The 6,644-nt window shown below is 56.9% G+C and overlaps 1 long non-coding RNA gene across 1 annotated transcript; it reads right to left on the reverse strand.

Annotated features, from left to right (window-relative positions):
- Positions 1-240: 240 nt before the first annotated feature.
- On the reverse strand, positions 241-1,972 carry LOC139795359 (uncharacterized). Its single transcript, XR_011725460.1, has 2 exons — positions 1,752-1,972; positions 241-553 (listed from the first exon to the last, which is right to left on the reverse strand). It is a non-coding gene; the product is annotated as an uncharacterized lncRNA (long non-coding RNA).
- Positions 1,973-6,644: the final 4,672 nt, after the last annotated feature.

The raw sequence follows: 6,644 nt of genomic DNA on the forward strand, positions 1-6,644 counted from the left end.
TGTCCTTTTCCCCCAACCCACGCAGGAACGCCTCGGAGGGTCCCAGCTCCACGCCCCCATCCTCTTCATTTCGCATTTAACGAGCTCTACCCTTCATTTATTTTTAATTTGGAGGGGATATGACGAGGATGCCCAGCTCCAGTCCCCACCGCGGGGACCTCGAAGGTTTCCAGAGAACCTTCCCCGAGCCTTTCCGCAATGAGAATTAAATTCAAACCAGCGATGCTCCTTTGGGTGGTTTTTGTTGTTTTTTTTTTTTTTTTCCCATTTCAGGCACTGAATTTTCCCCACTCAAAAGCTTTGGCTTCTTGGTTCCCCGTGCTAAAATCTCCCGCTTTTTGCTGCTTGGCCCTTCAGTGAGCAACACAACACCTGGAGCTTTCCTCAGGACTCCCCCAAAACTCCGATTGGTGCCCCCCCAAGGATAAAAAGCACCACATCCCTCTGTCCAAAGAGCAGCTTTGGGGAATCACCTTTAAAACCTTGGTTCAGGCGAGGCAATTTGTCTTCGTGTGTGTCAGCTCGCTGGGAGAAACGCTGGGCCTATTGCCAGCTTAAAAAAAAAAAAAAAAAAAAAGTGTATTTTTACCACCAACTCACATACACAACACTGCCAGGATTTTTACTACAGTTGTCCCAGGTACGTTGGGAGAAGAAGGGGTTTGTCATCCACTCGTATAAAAAAATTAATCCTGCCATGTCTGTACGTGGACTCGAGTATTTCTCAACAACGTTTGTACGTATGTATATTTTTTTTTGGCCAGAAAAAATAAAGTACTTTCTCCAAAGGTCCCAAACAGAAGCCAAAACCTTCTGCTTCCAGCAATAGTCCTCAAATTTCCTCCCAAGCTCCTCAGAGTTTCTGGGGGAAGGAGCTGGTGGGTGCTGTTAGGGGCACCTCACCCCTGCTCCTCTGAGGGAGGCAGCACCACTCACCTTCCCCTGGCCTCAGCAGCAGCCATGTCTTCTCCTCACGCTCTGTGACTGCCCCTCATCTGCCCCTGAGGTGTCCCCTCACCCCTCATGGCCACCCCTCGCCTCCCCTCTTAGCACCCCTCACACCCATGGCCATTACACCTCTCTCCCCATCACAGCCTCTCGTATCACCACGGCCACACCTCAGGGCCTCTTCTATCACCCCACGGCCACCTTTCATGGCAGCTGCCCCTCAGCCCTCACCGTCACTCTTCAGGTCCCTCACACCAGCCCCTTATATCCCATGGCCACTGTCCCTCACACCTCATGGTCACTTCTCACCTCACAGTGGCCCTTACACCCAATGGCTACTGTGCCTCACCCTTCATGGCCGCCCTTCATTTCACCACATGGTTGCCTCTCAAGTCCCACGGCCACCCTCCATCTCCCTGCATAGCCACAGCCCCTCATCTCCCTCCCCAGAGGTGCCACCTCACACCCTTCACAGCCGCTCCTCATGATCTCCCTACAGAACTGTCCCTCACACCCCGTGTCTGTCCCTCCTGGCCCACGGGCACCCTCACCCTTCCTGCCTGTCCCTTGTACCTTAGAGTTGCTCCTTCTACCCCAGAGCCACCCTCACACCTCATGGCCACCCTTCATCTCCCCTCATGATCTCCTTTCATGGCCACCCCTCAAATCCTCTGGCCACCAGTTATCTCTACTCACAGCCACCAGTCATCTCCACTCTCACATCCCGTGGCTGACCCTCACATCCGATGGCCACCCCTTATCTCCCTTCATGATCACCCTTCATCTCCCTCCATGATCTTTACCAATGGCCGCCTCTCACAGCAGTCCTTGCACCTCATGGCCTCCTGTCATGTCCCCTCATGTTCTCATGGCTGCTCCCTCACCTCCCATGGCCAACCTTCGTCTTCCCTCATGATCATCCCTCACAGCCACCCCTCATGGCCACCTCTCCAACCCCAACAGCCATCCTCATGGCTGTCCCTTGCACCTCATGCTCACCCCTTATTTTCTCCCCCCCACATCCCTCTTGTGATCTCCTACCTCACAGCCACCCCTGATGCCCCATGGCCACCCTCCCCTCTCACAGCTGTCCCTTGCTGTGAGGGTGTCATGGCCACCCCTCATGTTCTCCCCTCACAGCTGCCCCTCACCCCTCATGTTGTCCTTTCATGGCCACCCCTCACAGCAGCCACTCACACTTTATGTCCCCTTATGATGTTCCCTCACAGACACCCTGTGTCTTCTGTCATGATCTCCCCTCACAGCCACCCCTCACCCGTCATCTCCCCTCATGCTGTCCCCTCACAGCCACCACTCCCCCCTTATGATGTCCCCTCATGATCTCCCCTCATAACTGCCCCTCTCCCCTCATGCTGTCCCAAAATGTCCCTTCACAGCTACCACTTATGTCCCCTCATTATCTCCCCTCACAGCTACCCCTCACTTTGCTTCATGATGTCCCTTCACAGCTGCCCCTCACCCCTCATGATGTCCCCTCAAGATGTCCCTTCACAGCCAACACTCACCCCTTACGATGTCCCCTCATAACTGCCGCTCACCCCTCATGATGTCCCCTCATGTTCTCCCCTCACAGCCACCACTCATCCCTCATCTCCCCTCATGATGTCCTCTCACCACCTTCTCCTCCCCTTCCTCTCCCCTCACCTCCTTCTCCCCTCCCCTCATCTTCCTTCTCTTCCCTTCTCCCCTCCTCCCCTTCTCTCCTCCCCTCCCATCTTCCTTCTCCCCTTCTCTCCTCCCCTCATCCTCTTCCCTCATTGCCTCCCCTCACCTTACCTTCTCCCCTCACCCTCTCCCCTCACCTCCTCCCCTCACTCCATCACCCTCTCGCCTCACTTCTTCCCTCTCCTTCTCCCCTTGCCTTCTCCCCTCACCCTCTCTCCTCACCTCCTTCCCTCCCCTTCTCCCCTCGCCTTCTCCCCTCACTCCTTCTCTCCCCTTCTCCTCTCACCTTCTCCCCTCACCTCCCTCCCCCCACCCTCTCCCCTCACCTTCTCCCCTCACCCTCTCCCTTCACCTCCTCCCCTCTCCTTTCTCCCCTCTTCTTTTCCCTCACCTCCCTTCTCCCCTCACCTCCTCCCCTCACTTCCTTCCCTTACCCTCTCCCCCTCACCTTCTCACCTTCCCCCCCTCCCCTCACCCTCTCCTCTCACCTCCTTCCCTCTCCTTCTCCCTTGCCTTCTCCCTCACCCTCTCTCCTCACCTCCTTCCCTCCCCTTCTCCCCCTCGCCTTCTCCCCTCACTCCTTCTCTCCCCTTCTCCTCTCACCTTCTCCCCTCACCTCCTCCCCCCACCTCCCTCTCCCCTCACCTTCTCCCCTCTCTCACCCTCTCACTTCACCTCCTCCCCTCCCTTTCTCCCCTCTTCTTTTCCCTCACCTCCCTTCTCCCCTCACCTCCTCCCCTCACTTCCTTCCCTTACCCTCTCCCCTCACCTTCTCACCTTCCCCCCTCCCCTCACCTCTCCTCTCACCTCCTTCCCTCACCTTCTCCCCTCTCTCCCCTCACCTTCTCCCCTCTCTCCCCTCACCTTCTCCCCTCACCTCCTTCCCTCACCTTCTCCTCCCCTCACCTTCCCATGGCCGCCCCCCCCCCCCTTCCCTCCCCTCCCGTCCCTGACGCGTGTGTATCCCACACCCCCCCTTTCCCCCCCCTCCTTCCTCGCCCCTCGGCACTGCGGGAACGGCGCGTGCCCTCCCCCCCGCCCCCCCTCGCTGGCTACGTGCAGTTCCCCACGTGGCGGCCGCGCGCACCCCCCGTTCAGGGAACAGCCCGCCCGGCACGTTCGCGCCCTCCCTCCGCCAGCCGGGGAGGGGCGGAGCGCGGCGGGAACGGACCAATGAGAGGAGGCGGCGCCGAGAGGCGACCAATCGCCGTGGGCTGCTTGGGAAGCCCCGCCCACTCAGCACCCACCCCCGGCGCTGCTGCCCAGGGCTGCGCCAGAGCGGCGGCGGGCTCCGGGGAGGGTGGGGGTGGGCAGAGTCCTCTCGCTTGTTTTCAGCCCCCGCCGCCGCCCCCCAGGCCCGGGGTGGGTGTGTGAGGAGCTGGCTCCTTTCCCGGGAGGGTGGCTCGGTGCCGGGGACCCTCCCTTCGCCGCCGGTCACCGCTTCAGCCTGAGGGGGTGTGGTGGAGGAGGCCCCGCTGGGGCCTCGGCGCTTGAAGCGGCGGCACTGAGGGGGCGGGAGAGCCCGGGCTGCTCCTGTCCCGCCTTTCCCGCCCCTTGGAGAGGGCGCTGAGTTCCGTCTGAGGAACGGGGGAGGCTCTCGGGAGTGGTTCGGGTGCTGTTTAGAGGGGGACAGCCCAGCAAAGGGGGTGGCTCAGCTTCAGGTGGGAGTGTGAGGACGTTTGGTTCTATTAGAGAGGAAAGAGGTCGGTTAAAGTGTAGGGAAAAAGTGTAGTTTTGTTTTTTGTTTTTTTTTTTTACTAGGTTGTTCTCAGTGCAAGGAGCGGAGCACTGGGTTCCAGGCACTGAGGGCATCTCATGCAAGCTTTGTCTTCTCTCTTGGGTACCCAGCCCAGTCACACATGCACACAGGCACTTAAAATCTCCAGAGACATTTCTTACCTGTGTTTAAAGAAATAGTTTGCAGCCCATTGAAAAAATACTTCCATAAACACAACAGAAAAAACCCAACTGCACCCCTAAACTATCCTAAACCTGCAAAATTCCTCCAAGAGCATGGAAAACTCTCACTTTGGAACATTCTTTGATCTTTCTAGCTTTTAGTCATTTGCATGGGGCTAATTCTGCTTTTATTGAGAGTTTGGGGTTGAGGTAAGATTAAAATTCAGCTGAATGTAAGTGGGACAAATCTGAGGAGAATACCTTGTGGCCAAGAAGGCCACCAGCACCCTGGATTGGGTCAGGAATGGGATGGGCAGGGATCATCCCCTGTGCTGGGCACTGCTGAGGCTGCACCCCCAATCCTGGGTCAGTTCTGGGCCCCTCAGGAGCAGAAGGAGATTGAGGAGCTGGAGAGTGTCCAGAGAAGGAATGGAGCTGGGGAAGGGGCTGGAGAAGATGGAGAAGGGGATGGAGAGGAAGGAGGAGAATCTGGAGAACATGGAGATGGGGAGAGAGAGGAAAGAGGAGGATCTGGAGAACATGGAAAAGGTCTGGAGAACATAAAGAAGGGATGGAGAAGATGGAGAAGGTCTGGAGAGTAAGGAGAAGGGTCTGGAGAAGATGGAGAAAGGTCTGGAGAAGTTGTGAGGAGCATCTGAGGAGCTGTGGGTGCTGATCCTGGAGCAGAGGAGGCTGAGGGGAGACCTTGTGGCTCTCTGCAAGCCCCTGAGAGGAGGTTGAGCCAGGGGGGGTCGGGCTCTGCTCCCAAGGAACAAGGGATGGGAGAAGAGGAACTTTTGGCACAAGTCAAGTGGTGCCAGGGGAGGTTTAGGTGGGAGCTGGGGAAGAATTTCTCCCTGGAAAGGGTTGTCAGGGCCTGGCCCAGGCTGCCCAGGGCAGGGCTGGAGTCCCCATCATGCCTGGAGGGGTTTCAGAGAAAGCCCTGGGGATGTGGGGATGAGGGACATGGGGCAGGCTGGGGAAGGGTTGGAGCTGATGATCTCCAAGGTCTTTCCCAACCAGAACAGTTCAGTGATTCTATTCTCATTACGCCTTTACAAGGACCAGGTTTAGGTCCCAGGATGGGTGCAGTGTTCCATGTATCCCCTGGATATTTCCTATGTCCACGTGACGTGGTGTGCACCGTCCACTGCTTAAATATCCCATGGATTCACTGGTCCTGGGCAGCTCATTCCTGCTTCTCCCCCTGTGCAGTGCTGGATGTGCCAAGCTCATCAGTACATTGGTGTGTGACCCCACTGTTCTGTGGGTCCCCTTTTAATCTGTTTGCACCCTCCCACCAGCACCACTGCACCTCTAATCCAGCCCATAACTCATTCCTTCACTCCCTTCCTGAACCCATTTAAATCCCTGGCTCTCCACCACATCGTGTGCCCACAGCTTCACCAGGGGCTGCTGTGTTTGGTGAGAACCTGCCTTGCTTTTGTTTGCCTGGCAGCTTCTCCCCTGTCCCCCAGCTTTTGTCTTTGCTTTTTACTGCCTCATTATTCCTCTCTTATCCTGGTGGTGACTCAGGAGCTCTCCCACGTTCTCCCTCCCTTGCCCCACCAGTCACGTCCTTCACAGACTTGTGGTTTTCCCTGTTGTGGACCCCAGCTTCTCCTTCTGATTAACCCAGATAACTGCTTAACTTTGCTGGAACTTTACTACTTCCAGTTCTGATTATGCCTTTACAAGGTCCAGATTTGGGTCCTTGGGATGGGTGCAGTGTTCCATATATCCCATGGATATTTCCTATCTCCACGTGACGTGGTGTGCACCATCCACTGCTTAAATATCCCATGGATTTACTGGTCCTGGGCAGCTCATTCCTGCTTCTCCCCTGTGCAGTCATCAAAACGTGGGGATTCTCTCCCCCAGCAGAACGCTGGTGTCTGTTTTCATAGAATAATCCCAGACTGGTTTGGGTTGGAAGGGACCTTAAAGCTCATCCAGTTCCAACCCCCTGCCATGGTCAGGGACCCCTCCCCCAGCCCAGGGGGCTCCAAGCCCCATCCAACCTGGGCTGAGACACTGCCAGGGATGGGGCAGCCACAGCTTCCTTGGGCAACCTGTTCCAGTCTCTCCCCACCCTCAAATTCAAGAATTTC

This window comes from Heliangelus exortis, chromosome 3 (genome assembly GCF_036169615.1).
Source record: "Heliangelus exortis chromosome 3, bHelExo1.hap1, whole genome shotgun sequence".
In the NCBI taxonomy this organism is placed as follows: Eukaryota; Metazoa; Chordata; class Aves; order Apodiformes; family Trochilidae; genus Heliangelus; species Heliangelus exortis.